At 41.6% G+C, this 15,827-nt stretch overlaps 1 long non-coding RNA gene across 3 annotated transcripts in view; it reads right to left on the reverse strand.

Moving 5' to 3' along the window:
- Positions 1-13,132, reverse strand: part of LOC129203033 (uncharacterized) — a 29,654-nt gene extending 16,522 nt beyond the window's left edge. For 2 of the 3 annotated variants that reach the window (XR_008575901.1, XR_008575902.1), the window contains exon 1: positions 13,001-13,132. This is a non-coding gene — a long non-coding RNA (uncharacterized LOC129203033). Of the gene's footprint in view, positions 1-7,143; positions 7,199-13,000 lie in introns of those variants that run through there. The other variant, XR_008575903.1, reaches the window with a different exon arrangement.
- Positions 13,133-15,827: the final 2,695 nt, after the last annotated feature.

Consider the following 15,827-nt stretch of genomic DNA (forward strand, 5'->3'; position numbering starts at 1 on the left):
TTCCCTGCACTCCTTTCCATTTCCAGGAATCAAACACACTAGCTAGAGAGAAAACATGTTTCTGGGAGCATAGCTGTGCTTCTTTTTCAGTAACCTTCAGTATATTACTACAGGGTAGGAGTCTTTAGAAATGAAAAAGTTGCTCTCCAAAGGGACATCCTCCTCTACAAAAGCATCCGTTGATGTTTACGTATGACTTTCTGTAACCGGCTTGCTACTTCCTTCCCATCTCCTGGCCTGAGACACGGTTCTGTACATAGGCTTGAAATTGGCAATTACATCCTAATTCTGCTAGGCACTGAGCATCCTCTCCAAAATGCTGAGTCTCCTAGAGCGCTAATGACATCAGTGGGAGTGAAGGAGCTCAGTTCCCCACAGGGCTGAGACACAGCTTCTTTCACTGGGGATTTCAAGTCCTGTTTATTCCTACAGATTTTCATGCCCTATCAGTCCTTGAAGGTGACACAGGAGAAAACATGATGACAACAGGGCATGACAAATCTCAGGGAAGATTTGAATGTGAATACTCTCCCGTGAAATGTAGATATTATTGGAATAACCTGAACAAATCACGAAATTGGCTGGCAAGGGCATGGCATCATTATCAGAGTGCAATACCTTCAAGGAGAAATTGCGTAAGGCCTTTTAGAAGATTTATTACATTTCTGAAATGAAATAAAATATTAGACCTCTAAATTTTTTTATTTAAATTCTATCAGTAACTCCCTACATTCCTTCTCCCCGCCCAATGAATTAGCCATTATCATATTTTTGTCTGAGATAAAAATGAATGATCTGGTTTTGATTTAAAAAAAAAAAAAAGGAAAAGAAAAGAAAAAGAAACCTTCTGGATAACTTTGAACTATGAATCAGCCTTGGAGCTCTCATTAAACACTCCCTAACATTTAATTGCAGAACAGAGTCTCTGCTGTCTCCAGACTGCAGAGTGAGATTCCTGGCAATTACTCAAAGGCAAAAAATGGTGGTGGTGAAAAAAAAAAAAAAAAAAAGTATTATTATTATCATGACTTAAAACACAGGTTTGGTATGAGGACAGTCATCTGAGTTACAAGTTGCGAATTTCAGAACTTTGCTCCGTCACTGAATCCCTCTGCTGGCTTTTGGCAAATGGTATTCATTCTTCACATCATTTCACCAGTAGAAAGTTTCTAGTAAACACTTACCGTGCTGGAGTATTATATTTGAAAGTAGTCATACAGCTTTGAATTTGTATTTGTAGGAGCAAACACTGTGATATAATGCAAGGCAATTTAAAGAGAAGAAATCATCATTTACTGGGGTAACTATCTTTATAGGTCTTTGCCCAAGACTACTCTTTCTGGTATAACACGGAAGAGTAATGTTGGTAAGGTTCCCAATTACAAAGCCAAAGCAACTTTTAAGAAAAATCCTTTACTACTGCTTCTTTGCACTTACTCCATTCAAAAAATTGAACACAACATAGCCACTGTGAAGGTTCAGGTGGATATCTGTGTTTGCGCAAAATTCCATCACCACTACTGGATTCTTGCGCTGCTGCTGCTGAGCAACCTGATGGCAATTCAGAGAGGAAAATCTTCTGAAAAGCAAGAAGGCAGCAAACAACTTGGGAAGTTAGAGAATGAGGCTATGTGTGAGGGGAAAAAAAACTAACCAAACCATCTCTCTGAATGAGTCATAAAATGCTCTACAGAGTAGAACTTTCATATGTATCTTTGAGAATAAATATTTCTCCATTTTGCTCAGGATGTTTCTGATTCAGTCTAATATACTTACGTTTCAATCAGAAATGCATAAATGCTGTCATTTGTAGCTGTATTCACAGACAAGCCATCTAAATGTAGATGGCTTGTAGATAATTGAGAGTACAGAAATGCATCGTGAAATGAAGGTTGGAATTGCATGGCTGCAGACATGAAGCACCATAGCCACCGAACCCCTGCATGGCTCTGCTTTTGTGGGGGGCCTTTGGACCTTAGGATAAGCTTGGCTATGGAGTGGTTCCCCTTTTATGCTGACAAAAAATTGAGAGTGCTTTCTTTCTAAGGACACGGATAACCCTGGGGATTGTGGTGCTATAGAAGGGGTGAGGAAGCTGTCTGGTTAGGGAAGCCGCTCCAGAAGGGCAGCAGGCGTGGGGAAGATGATAAAAGCAGAGGGCTCTGGAGTTCAGAAAAAGGAATAGAGGTCACCATGTGCTGTAAGAGCAGACATTCAAAGAAATATGTGTTTTTCTTTGCTCTCTGGACTTCTCTACACCCAATCCTTAAGTATGACAGGTGTAGAAATAGAAAAAAAAATGATCAGGCACTGGATTCACTAAGGAGTTTAGTGTAACCAGGTTGGCATTGGTTCAAACTGAGTAGAAGTCTATCCAGAAAGGCAGAGCTTAATACAGAGGTTCTGATTTAGCTGGTGGGCTGCACTTTCCCATCAAAATGGCACTTTTCCAGTGACCAAGTAGGATTGGTTTTACCTTCTCTAAAACAGGCAAATTTCCCTGGATGGACAGAGAAGATGCAAATCTACTAAAGGAGTAACCATGAAAACAAGTATGATGGGGAAAGCCATTTTTTTAGGAATCACACATCCTTTTAAGTTCTTCGAGGTCCCCTGTCTGCCTCCAATTCTAACAGGAGCTGCAGCTAGGGTTTTCACATTTTATCAGTCTTAATACCAGTAGCTATGAGCACACCATTGATGAACTTGTACCAGTGTCACCCCTAGCAATGGATAAATGCTTCAAGGGCTACTTCCCCTGGAAAAATACTGACAGCTCACTTTTACTTAAGGCAGAAGCTGAGATTAGCACCAATGATTATGTGATCATACACATAAGGACTGTTAAATGCTGGCTCTGCCCCAGACAGGTTTACTTTATTTCTGTACTTAGCTCATATTTAACAATTCTTCTATATCTGGTTATTAAAATGAATCAAAACAACGTGGGCTCACAAGCCCGCTACCTAACATTTTCTGCAGTCATTTTCAACAGGTTAAGGCAGGTATACAACAAGCCAGGGTTCTCCACAGGATTCCAGCTGTGGAAGTACTCTGTGCTGTAATTAATCTTACTGAGCCAATACACAAAGCTACGTATCTATGGGCCCAGCGATCACTATAATGTGGGTTTGTGTGCACAGTACTTCTAAACAGACACTAGCTGCTCTAACTGTAACAGCACAAACCTAGCAACTGAAAGGGGAAAAGATTAAAAATCTTTAAAAAATCCATTTTTAGGTCTAGGTTTATTTAATCATTCATTACTTTATATAACATCCCTGAGACACCCTATTGGACATATTGATTCAAAGCATTTTGTCAGATATTAAAAAGTCAGTAAAAGTAGCATGAGATGGTTCAGCCACAGCCACGTGGGATTGTTATTGAAACCTGGAAAACAGAGTTGCAATGTAAGCAGTCAAGTCAAATAAGTACAACGTGGCTTCACTTCCAGATGTTGTTTCTTAGCCTTTACCCTTCACCTTGCTAGCCTTATTCCTCATCCTCCAAAGGCCTTTTGCAGATATTGAAAAAATTCAAACCACAGCCCTGGTTCTTACACATGCAGATAGGAAACTGGAAAAGGATATTGCCCAGTGGAAGGCGTTGCCACCTGTGGGAGTGACAGCTTCGGGCAGCAGGTTAATGTTTCGGTGCTGGCTGTGCGACCAGCAGAGAGAGAAGGGACACCTCCACCCTGGAAGGAGTCAGAGCACCGAAGTGGCGCTTCCACCCTGAGCCCCTCTCTGGAGGAATCCATTTGTCTCCATTAGCAATGCAGGGAGCCCAGGGAAACAAACCTCTAAACTGATACAGCTCCATTACCTGGTTAGGAGGGAAGTGATGTGAAGGTACACTCACCCTCCTCCCTCCACTCTTATTATCAGCGTGTTGCAACATCAAGGCGTGTTACAGGGCTCAGAAAAAGCTATGCGTTTCAGGGCAAAATCTAGCTATATAGCGATCACTAAAAGGGAACATTTCCTGGGCCAATGTACGGTGTAATTGTTCTGCAAGGCTACTTTTGCTTTCCTCCAAAGCAACCGGTATTAGCGTACACAAGAGATGGACACGGGACAAGGACATCTGAACTGATTCAGTATGGCAATCTCTATTTTGCTGACTAGTGGGTGACTCTCTGTTAGTTAGGTTATGATAGACATGCATACAACAACAACACATATTTTCCTGTGCACGCAGCAGTGATCAAAATGTACTCAAACAGCAGCATTGCTTAGCCTTGACCTAGCCAGGTGTCAGATGAACTGTCCCCTTGTCAACAAGCGATTCCTTGCAAACGCCACAGAGTCAGGCCCCAGTGCTGCAAGCACATATGTAAAGGCTGAATTGGACTCATTGATTTCACTGGCCAAAAAGGGGTTACTTGCACTGTAAGGTTAAGAGACCCGGAGTCCCAGGAGGTAGCTCGGCATTGCCATGAGCAAGCGATATCTCATACATAACGGAGTTGTATCACACCAAGCTTGTCTCGGTATGCAGGGGGAGTAAAGAATTTGTTGTGTGCTTTACTCAGTCACTCTGGCATTATAGTCCTGCTATGCAATAATAAAAGTGAAGTCATCAGGGAAGTCACAGAGGGGGCTCTGGTGACTAACTTCAGACTCTCCCGAGGGTACTCATTTGTCAAGGGACTTGTTCACAGCTAAATGGATGGGAAAGTAGCTCGTGTTCTCGTTACTTTAAAGTACGCTTGTCACAGAAAAGAAATAAGAGATTTTCAGTTTATGAGAGTAGAGGCAACCTTTCAGGAGTCCAATTATTTGTTTTGGGGGTTTTTTTGTTTGTTTGGGTCTTTTGTTTTCTTTGGGGGGGGCATCCTCTCTGTTAAAGAAATATTAGGATAATATAGGGGGAAAAAAAAAACAACACACTTTCTTCCTCATGCTGGCAACAGGTCATTGCTGCTACTGAGTGCTTTTCATCCAATGATCTCAAATACATTTCACCCTGGAGATGGCACATGTTATTACAAGAGGTGCATGGGGAAAAAAACCCCAACTTTAAAATAAAATAAAATAAAATAAAATAAAATAAAATAAGCTTAACCCATGTAGTTTTCAACTTTATCCACTTCCCTTTGTGGGTTTCCATGAAATGTTAAACCATATCTATATTAAAATGGGCCCTTTGCATCAAAGATACTAATAATCCAAAAGAAAAGCATTTCAGATGCTGACTTTTATTTAATAAAGTAAACTTTGCATTAAATAGTAGCAAAATAAAAATTTTGATTGTACACAAAGTTTTTGAATGACCAAAGCAGACTTTCCCTTCCCAGTGCAAAATATTTTTTCCAGGTAGATGGACCTAGGAAGTGACTGGGGAATTGGACAAAAACATAGATGGAGAGTTGGCTGGATCACTGGGATCAAAGTATGATACAAAGCAGTACAAAGTCCAGCTGGCAGTCAGTTACTAGTGGTGTCCTTCTGGGATTAAGTCAAGCCCCAGTACTGTTCAGTGTCTTTATTAATGCCATTGGATGATGGGACGGAGTGCACAGCAAGTTTCTGAACAATATCAGACTGGTCAATCCCTGAAGGACAGGGTTGCTATTCAAAGGGTTATAGGCAGACAGGAAAAAGGGGTGGATGGGAACAACATGAAGATGACCAAAATTAAATGCCAAGTCCTTCTATAGGAGAGGTGTAACCCCATGCATCAGTACAGGCAGAAGTCCAATGAGCTAGAAGGCAGCTTTGCAAAAAAGGACCTGGGGGTACTTGGCTGCTGTGTCCAGTTTTGAGCTCCACAGTACAAGACAGATGCTTGTCCACAGACTTGGAGCGAGTCCATCAGAGGACCAGCAAGGTGATTGGGGGCTGGAGCCGACAGTGTGCAAAGAGGCGCTGAGAACTGGGTTTGTCCAGCCTGAAGAAGGGAAAGTTGGAGAGATTTTTTATTGCTATGTACGACAATGTTACAAGTTGGGGTAGAGAAGACTAAGCCAGGCTCTTCTCAGAAGTGCAAGAGGAAGGATCATAGAATCATAGAATCACAGAATGGTATAGAAGGGTTGGAAGGGACCTTTAAAGATCATCTAGTCCAACCACCCCCTGCCATGGGCAGGGACATCGTTCACTAGAGCAGGTTGCTCAAAGCCCCGTCCAACCTGACCTTGAACACTTTCAATGATGGGGCATCTACAGCTTCTCTGGGCAGCATGAAAGGCAACAGACATAAGCTTGAACATGGGAAAATATGATGTGGTATAAGGGAGGAAAAAACCCCAAACTATCAATAGGGTGGTCAAACACTGGAAGTGGTTGCACAGAGAGGCTGTGGAATTTCCATCCTTGGAGATGTTTAAAACCTGATTAGGCATGGCCCTGGGCAGCTGATCTGACTGGAGCTGCTTTGAGCAAGCATTTGGGATAGATGATGTCTAGTCCAACCTAAGTTATTTGATTTTGTGAGGAGCTCCACTCTTAATATTCTCCTCAACATAAAGAACATTTAAAAATCAAACCATATCTGGTCCTGAACACCCATATAACAGTAAATGAAGATAAATAAAGCAGTAACTATTTCTTTTTCAAATGGGAGAATAATGCATAATCCATTGCACTCTTGGGTTTATTTGAAAAAAAATAAAAAGAGAAGAAACATGCATGCAGACTTGAAATGTTCTTTCTGAGAAGCAGTATGAGTCAGTGATGGGCATTTGTTCTTCAGTAAATTTTTATTCTGTTCTCAATACTCAGACCTGGAGTCGTCTCACTAAATTGAAACAACTGTATTCTCTCTTATCATCATTGGAGGGACAGAGATGTAATCCCAGACTTTAGGTGGACTACATCATTATCTAACAGTGTGTTTCTGTTCAACTGACAGTAGAAGGGACCTTAGAAGGACTACACTCCCGACTGTGGTTAATCTTAGGTAATATAAAGGACTTAACAAGGCCATACCTTTGAGCAAGTTCTCATGGAGCAGTAGATGCCTCATTCCCAATGCAACGTTTTTTAAAGCCATGAATGTCCCGATATAGGGACATTCTCACCCCTGTTTCTTTGCCATGGGAAGGGCCTTCTGATGAGACAGGAAAGATCCTACAGAATTATACTTATGCTGGTGGCAGAAAGAAATCGATCAAAGAACAAAACCAGGCATTGCTACCTCAGCTGCAGTGTATGAACTCTGTTTAGCTCTGACGGGTAAGAACAGTAGCCAGCCTGAATGTTAAAAGAAAAAGTTAGTGTCAGCAAAATGGTATTGCCAGGAGGAAGTAGCTCATATAGTAAGAAAGTTTAAGGACTCAAAGAGAGATCAGCAGCTTCACTAGGACTGTATTTCACCAAAATTTCACTACGAGGGAAATTTTGCAGGTGCTTGAACCCGTCAGGTTTGTGGATGCTGGAGGCAGAATGGAGGATGACTGTAGTATAAGTGAGGTCTTCAGTTAGGTGCTTCTCAAAGGATAAGCTTCTGCTTCAAGAAGCCCATTGGCATTCATTGTCACCAGGCAGACAGAAGCATTATAAATTATACATTCACAGACTTCAAAAAATTCTGAGAAAAAAAATAAGTAAATGGCTGGATGATGAAACAGTTTGAAGCTCCAAGCCCAACTCTTCAAAGACATCTGCACATCAGTTTGCCACACTGAGCTGGAATAAACAGCAACCTTTCTGATAAAAGCCACTTCTTGCCCTTGTAGGTCTATTTCTGCTTTTTGAACATGTTGGAACAAGGGACATGAAGAGTTGTGCAATGGTGAAGATGGAGTGAGGATCCATCGGCTTCAGTGGAATTATTGGGTCTTTCACCAACTGAAGCAGAGATACCAATTGTTTTGGCAAAGGAGAGTAGTCACTCCACCTAAGTCTACTCCTTTTAGTTAGTTAATTCAGAGTTCCAGATGAAGGAACCCCTTTGTATGGAATATAGATTTCCAACCTAATTTAGATGTCTGAAGTCAGACACTGTGAATCTTCATTCTCTCCTTGTAGTTGAGTGTTGGCAGTCATTCAGCAGCAGTGAGTATTAATGAGGACTTCCTGAGGCCAAGCAGAGGCCGGTCCTCCAAACCACATTCAAATCAGGTGGTGATTCTCACCAAAAAACACACGTGGTGAGTCACACTGAGCAAGGGAACCCAGCTCCCAGCCCCTTCTCCTAGCCATGGAACTGCCAGAAAACAGGCAGTTCTAACCGGGAAAGTAAAAACTTTGTCACGTCTCTATGTGAAAACGAGAGCAACACGCAGAAATGTGCTAGCACTGGGGAAAAGAAGATCAATCATATTTGACTGCCACAAAGCTGCAAACATAATTGTATTTTGCATATGGAATACAGGAGGTGGGACATTGTTTTCCTGGGATCAGTTCCCCACAGAAGTAATTAAAGAAATCGTGCAGCTTTGCATTCCCACTGTCTCCCTTCTCCTTCCCTTCCCCTTAAAAATCCAGTTCTGGGTGTAGGAAATATAATCATATTATTTGACTTTGATTCTTGGGACACAGGGTGTTCAATGGCATGCAAATCAAGATACTTTCTTTGGAGAAATCATCCTGAAAGCTCAAATGATTAAAAAAAAATATTTTTTTAATATATATGTACACTTCTAAAATATGGGGTTTTTTCCCTTACAGGACAGTTTCCTAAAGGCTGCCATATGACCAAGAGTTACGTAGCAGCTGTTCTAAAATAGGATATGGCAACCTCTTTAAGCCTGAAGAAACCCATCATAGTTTGTGTCAGCTAAGCCCTATTGGGTTTCTGTGTGTAAGCAGTTGGATACAGGAAACTGCTGTCTGCTAAATGGTCCATTCGGCTTCTGTTTAGGTCTGTATGCACTCACCCACACTGCAGCATTTGAAACTGGAACAATATGTATTTCCTGATTCAGCTAGGAAGGTGTAGGGGTGATATGATCCTTTAACAACTAGAAGGAAACAGTGAGACTACAGAGAGTACAGATCAGAATGCAACTCTAGCCCAGTCTCTTGGGAACCAAAAATGAAAGGCAAACGTGACAGGAAAATCAGGTGGGCACAGCTTTTGACAGCCATAGGCTTCAGTTCTAGTTTCTCCTCACATAACTTATAGTGACTCAGGTCACAGTCTCAGCTAGGGGAAGTCACTCAAAAAGAAACCGAATATCCCATTTCACCTCTGAAAGTTAAATTGAAGAATAAGGGATGATTAAAAAAATCAGAACAATTCTTCAGAAAATACAAATCTAATAAAGTGGGGAATTGTGACTCCTAAAAAAAAAAAAATTGTAAGAATATGAATCATGTAATGAGTATGGGCATAATTATGCTAATGGCAACAGTCATGTTACTCTGGGAATGATTATGCTAAGCCTCTGAGCATGCCCTATATAAATTAGTGGTTTCCTTAAACATGAACAGTCTGAAACAAAAATAACCGTTCTTGCAGTGAGAAAAATAGAGAAGCATGGGGAAGGGGAGGGCAAGGTCATATCCCTCTACCCAATCTAATATGCCTATAAATATTTCAAAGCTACTGTATATATTCTGTGCTAGGTGCCAGTCCTATTTTACCAAAGTGGAGTACAGGAATGTTGTCAAACCCCCGGTCTAGAGGTAATCTCAGATCATTATTTAGTGCTTGCATTAGAAAAACAGACAGAAAAAACAACTGATCTCTAATTGAATTCAGTAGAAGCCCTAAGGAACAGATTATGCCTCTAGATAAAGGTCTTGCTACTATCCAACAAATATACTTGTGAAGGAATTACTTCTCCCCTAGAACGGGAAGGCCACAAGCTGCTCCAGCCTTACAACGTGGGATGCATGCCACCTCCTCTGCATCAGCTCGGTTGTTCGCACTCGGTAACTTCCTACTCACTGCCGTGCCTTCGCGCTCACAGCGGGGGCGGGAAGCTCCTGCTTTCTTCTGTGGAGTGAACCTAAGAAAGATCTGAGGGCATACAATAGCATGGGGAACTTTGTATCCCATTTATTTAGATATCGTGACCATGACCTACATAAAGGGCTTAAGGGTGTTCCGAGAAGTTATACATTTTTCGCTTTTTACTTTAGTTTTTATTGAAGAAAACTGTTGCCTCCCTACCCTTGATCTATATTCTCAAGAAGTGTGAAGGAACCCTAAAGATGGTGATTATTTTCCTTAAGAACAGAAGGATCAAAGAAATCTCAGATGAAATTTGAATTAAAACACCAGGTTGGCTCAGCACTTCAAACTGCAACACTGACTCCGTAACTGGAGCGATGTCCAAAGCAGAGCCACGTGTGCTTTGCAGAGGCGCGTTACCAGTGAACGCAGAGCTGCCGAGCAGACCGTGCCGCAAAACGCCGCGCACCTCTGGCAGCAGCTGCTTGGGGGGGGTCGTCAGGCTGATGCTCTGAGATAAAAGGAGATTCAGCGACGCCACTAAGGCATCGCCGTTGCGTAGAGGAACGGACGTCCTGGAAGGGCTGCCAGCAGCAATCTCCAACCCTGCCCAGGCACCTAACACCCTGCCTGCTGCTACGTCCCTCGAACGCACCGGGACCCCGTGCTGCAGCCCAGCTTGGCCGAGCCGTGGCAATGAACACAAAGGGCCTCCCCTGCCTCTCCCTTCTTAATTGTTTTAGGGTGCCGCCTGTGTCGTTGAAATATATAAACGCATATTCCTTTCTTTTGCATGAGTAGAATAACAGCATTGACACGTGAGGTGCGGAGCCCAGGAAAAAGGAGGCTCCTCACCCCTCGCCTGCCTCTCAGCACCTTCCATTACTTTTCTACCTGAAAACAGCTCATAAAAATCTGAATTCCCCCACCCAGGAATTTTTGCAGCTGAAGGAAATAGCCGTTATGGGCAGATTAATTTATCTTGCTTACTCCAAGTAACATTTTATTTATTGAGTAGCATCAAAATAGCCCAGTAAGATACATTCCTCGAATAATGTGATATTGAATCATATGGGTAGTTTTTTTCCTATGAGTATAATGAAGATCTCTTCCACCTCCTTGACACCTTACAAGATTCACAGGAGATTATCCCGTAGCACTGGATGTCCCTAGGATTTTGAAACAATGTATTTCAAAATACTTAAAAAAAGGGGGGGGGGGAAGAACTTCTCAGAAAGCCAACCAAACTGTTACTTCTCAGTATGTGATTTAGGGAAAAAAAAAAGAAAAAAAAAAAGGGCATCTTGAACCAATTAAAATCACTTTTCTCTACTGCAGTCAAAGCCAATTCTTGATACAGAGCTTTTCTTTTGTTTTCAATTCTCGTTTCTTTCTGGCTTCGGCAGGAAAATATTTTAGGCAATTTTTCTTTATCAAGGGAAAAATATTTTACGTCTGTTTTCTTCAGACTCAAAAATGGTTACACTCAAGCAAAGTTAAAAAAAATATAACACAACAACATTTAGGCAATGACAAGCAAAGAACTTTTTCCACTATGACAGAATAAGTTTCTAAAAGTCATGAGAAGCTGAACTGAAAGTATATTAGCACTTTCTGCTGCTCCTGCTCTCCTGCCAGAGGCAGGACTGGATGAAAATATGTAGACCTTGAGAGCTTTTCAGTTCAGGAGGCGGCAATTACGAATTCAAATTCAGACCTTCATCAAGATGACCTGACTAGAACAGATGCCCCACATCAGGCTGGACAAACAGTAAGTGAGTCATGAGGAGGAGGAGTTAGGACCATCAATTCATAACCTATACCTTACCACTGAAAGTCTGGACTCACCTATTCTCTGTATCACTACAGATTACCGAGAAGAAAGTGTCACCCCTTAAATTTAAAGTTGTAGTTCCCAAAATTGGATCACTGAGACCGGGTGCTCTCTGGAGCTTTCCTTTGTGAAAGACGGGGTGATGCTTTAGCCTGTTTGCTGCTACCCATAAATGTGCAAAGGCACATACGTATCTTCCCAACGCCTCTTTTACAGGTTGTTAATATTATCTGTTCGTACATGCAATGAAAGGTAAGATGCACACAACTGTAAATAGAAGGGTAGAGGTGTCAGTGAGATAATGTCTTCGCAGAGCTGTGACCTGTGAAGTTTGAGTATCCAGACGCACCAAGAACCTGCCTAGCCCCGCTACCCTTAGTACTCCCATCTGAATTGTGGAAAGTTCTTTTCATTCTTAAAACAAGGGAGGGGTAAGATGTAGGGTTGTACAAGCATCAGCTCATTAGGTCCTAACCCCCTTGCCACATATAAGATCTCTTCTTGAGTTAGCAGCATGCTGTGCTGATTTTCTTTGCTATTTCTAGTGCATATAGGGTAATTTCCTGCATTAAATGTGATTTTTAGAGGCTCGCTTTTGCGTCTTACTGTCAACCCCACACACACACTTTGGTTTTTATAGAATGCACTTTTATTCTCTTGGATCTACAGCACTATTGAGTGAGTCTTTACTGAAATTGTTTTTGGTTTTGCTCTCTTTTATCTTTTTAATGGTATTTCCTACCAAATTGACTTGCAGATGCTAATACTTTGACAACTAAAGAAGCAGGTATGTCTGAGTTGTCATCTTGCAGTCAGTTTTTCAAGAGGCAAAAAGGAGTGCTTCCCCACCAATTTATTTAACTTTTTGCCTACCTACCTGCATTTCAAAAGCTATCTTTAAGACTCTTTTATGGAGATACATCTCTTAAGCATTTAAGAAGCTTCACAAGGATTTAGCCATGCAATTCATATAGTCTCTAATAGAAATTATGTGGTTAATTCCCCATGCAATCCTTGGACTTTTTTTTTTTTTTTAACTATAGCTGGGCAATTTGTATTTGCTGAAATGTGGCCAAAGTTCCCTGTTAAACGTCAGTAGGGGAATTATGAAACCTCTTTGCACAGTAACTCACTTTTACAGAACCGAGCCCACATTGCTCTTATCTTTCCATATTAGGCCTGATATGTTGTGTCAAGCATTTCAACCTCTAGCTTCCATCAAAAGATAAATGACAGCTGTCTCTGAATTAATGGAACATGAGAGCAGATCACTGCTCCGTACCCTGCACCCTATGAAATGTTTAAGTATGCACTCACCTGACCTGACCTTGCTATTTCCACTTTTCCAATTTGTTTTCCGGTGATTGAGAAAGGTGAGGGAACAGTTCGGATCCCATGCAGGATTTTTCTGTCAAACAGCACTGTGCCATCCATCAGAAATTGCCTCTGTCCTTCTAAAACCAACAAGGTATTTAATAAAGATGTCTTGTTAAAAAAAAAAAAAAAAAGAAGAATCTCTGAACTTCATGGGATTAGCTTTGACTTTTATTCTTCGCCTGTTATGTCCAATAATATTTTTCTTAAATATCTTCCTGTGATATACTCTTCACTCAATTTTGTTAATCTGGCTAAACCACAAGGCATTTTATTGCATAGAGTATAAAAGCAAAGCCCACCTCACCCCACCCCCCAAAAAAGAAAAAAGGAGATTAGAAATTATGGTCTTGAAGTGTTTCTGAAATAGCAGACTGAAATTATATCACTCCAGATTTTGTTTTCCCAACCGGATTCTTCACCACGCAGCAAATAAGTACTTGAACCAGCAACTACATGTATTTTATGTATAATAGGTATTGTGAACATATAGATGTGTGTATATATACGTTATATGTATTTGTGTGTGTATAGTATTAAAATATATATTAAAAAATTGTATTATTTTTATAGGACTGACGTGGTTTAGCCCCAGCTGGTAGCTGGGTGCCACGCACCGCTCACCCACCCCTCCCCCGGCGGGCTGGGGAGGAGAACGGAAAAACAACGGCAAAGCCTCCAGGGTTGGGATAAGGGCAGGTTACTGGGACAGCAAGGGAGAGGGAAACAATCAACAACAGTGCTGATAACAGATATTCACAATGGGTGATAACAGAAAGCAATTTACCGATCCGACCGACCGGACGCTCAGCCTCTCCCGGAGCCACTCCGAACCCGCCCCTGCCCGACTGGCCCCCTTTCATGGTGAGCATGACGTCACATGGTATGGAATAGCCCCCAGCCAGCTTGGCTCACCTGTCCTGGCTCTTTGGGAAATTAACTCTGTCCTTGCCAGAACCAGGACAGTTCCAAAGTAAAGTTGTGAAGAAGCCCAGCTTAAAAGCAAGACCTGGAGGAGCAGACTAAACCAGGACTTGTCTCTAAAAACAAATGCGTAATTTTATCCAAATGTCCCAGTGTGAAAATAATTACTATGGGGGCCTTAATTAGGATAAACGGGACACCAGTAAGCTATCTAGACACTGTGGTCCAGACTGCAGAGTGTCCTTTCCAGCACAGCAGCAGCCCCAGAGGAGCAAAGCCCCGGCGGTGCGCTGTGATGCCCGCTTGCACCGATTGCGAGGGACAGGCAAGTACAGCAGGGTTTGGCAACAGCAAGAAGGGTGAGAACGGTGAGTATTTCAAGGCATTCATAAATACACTTTAAGCAGTAACCTCTGTCTCACAAGCAGGATGAAGGCGATGGGCTAACCTGAGTCTCACATTTTTAAAAGGTCAGTCGTCCAATTGCTCACACAAAAAATGTCACAGTACTTATGTTCCTAATTTTAACATACAGCTGCTACAATGGCTTTCCAAAGTGGGTATTTATGCGTTTGACTGACTGGATTTCACTTTCTGCTACATCAGTCATACCCTAGTCACGACAACTGAGATAAAGCAAAATAGATCTAGTGTCAAAGATAGGAGAATCAGACGCGTAAACTGATTTTTTGAGAATAAGGTACCTAGCTTACAATCTCTGAGGTTATAATATGGATGCTAAAACAGATACGAATTTTTGTGTGTATGTTTCTGTGCATAAGTTTTTAAACAGTATTCTAGACATCTTTATCATTTTGAATTCCACTCTACGGCAATATGAGGAAAAAATTTCCATATAGATGGAGATATAGGCAGAGTAAAAGTGTGTGGATGAGGCCAAAATTAGAATAAAGAGAGGATTTCATTTTTCAGTGATCTGAACTTGACATTTTCATAAGCTTCTCTTATGGTCCATAAACAAAATAAGAACAGAATCAATGTCTGCTGTTTTTATAGCCAGTCTCAGAGGCTCAATACGGAAGAATGACATTTGGCCTCATCAGAATAAGAAACTGGCTCCGTATGTGCCACTGGTGCCTGTGCTCACTCGTACTCGTCTCCTGAGCATCGCAAGCGTACTTCTGAACTGTAGAGAATGCAGAGAGCAGGCTTTTTCATCCCTATGCGCAATCTAAGGCTTTTTGCTTTCTCTTTGACCATCTGAATGCGAAAGAATATGCATTATTTTTAGCCACTGAAGTATGTCATGGCTGCTTATGTGTAGGTATTCTTCTGTGAGTGGAGCGTACTAGCCACAGTAGGAATACAGCACTGAAAACACTTAAACAGAGACTTCAGACATACGCATCATTACGCAGCGGAAGAGCACTGTTTATTCAAGTGCTTCATATGACTTTAGCGTTATAACAATTAGTTCATATGATTTATGGAACTGGTAACTTCAGCAAGGGTGCAAACAGCTGCAGCTTCGTTGGTTCTAATGAAGCTAAAACTCAAGACCAGATTCACGCACTAGATACAAATGTGACCTGCTGCTCTGTAAAGACCCTTATGTTTAGGATACCGGTATGAACACCAGGTGCTGTGCTACCTAAATAACACTAACAGCAGAAAAATAAACCAACAGTATAGTAATTAAAAGCAGAAAGATGCAGAGACAAATTATAAACTGCTTTACTCCTCATCAGCACCAAATGGAGCTAAGAACGTGTAGTCTGGTTTTATGTATTTGTAGCCTGAAGGACACCACAGCATTTCATAAACCATATGGGTACAGCACTCTGAAATGACATTGGTGGGGAATGGTGGCCAAACCTTAGCCTAA

Source organism: Grus americana, chromosome 2, assembly GCF_028858705.1.
Source record: "Grus americana isolate bGruAme1 chromosome 2, bGruAme1.mat, whole genome shotgun sequence".
In the NCBI taxonomy this organism is placed as follows: domain Eukaryota; kingdom Metazoa; phylum Chordata; class Aves; order Gruiformes; family Gruidae; genus Grus; species Grus americana.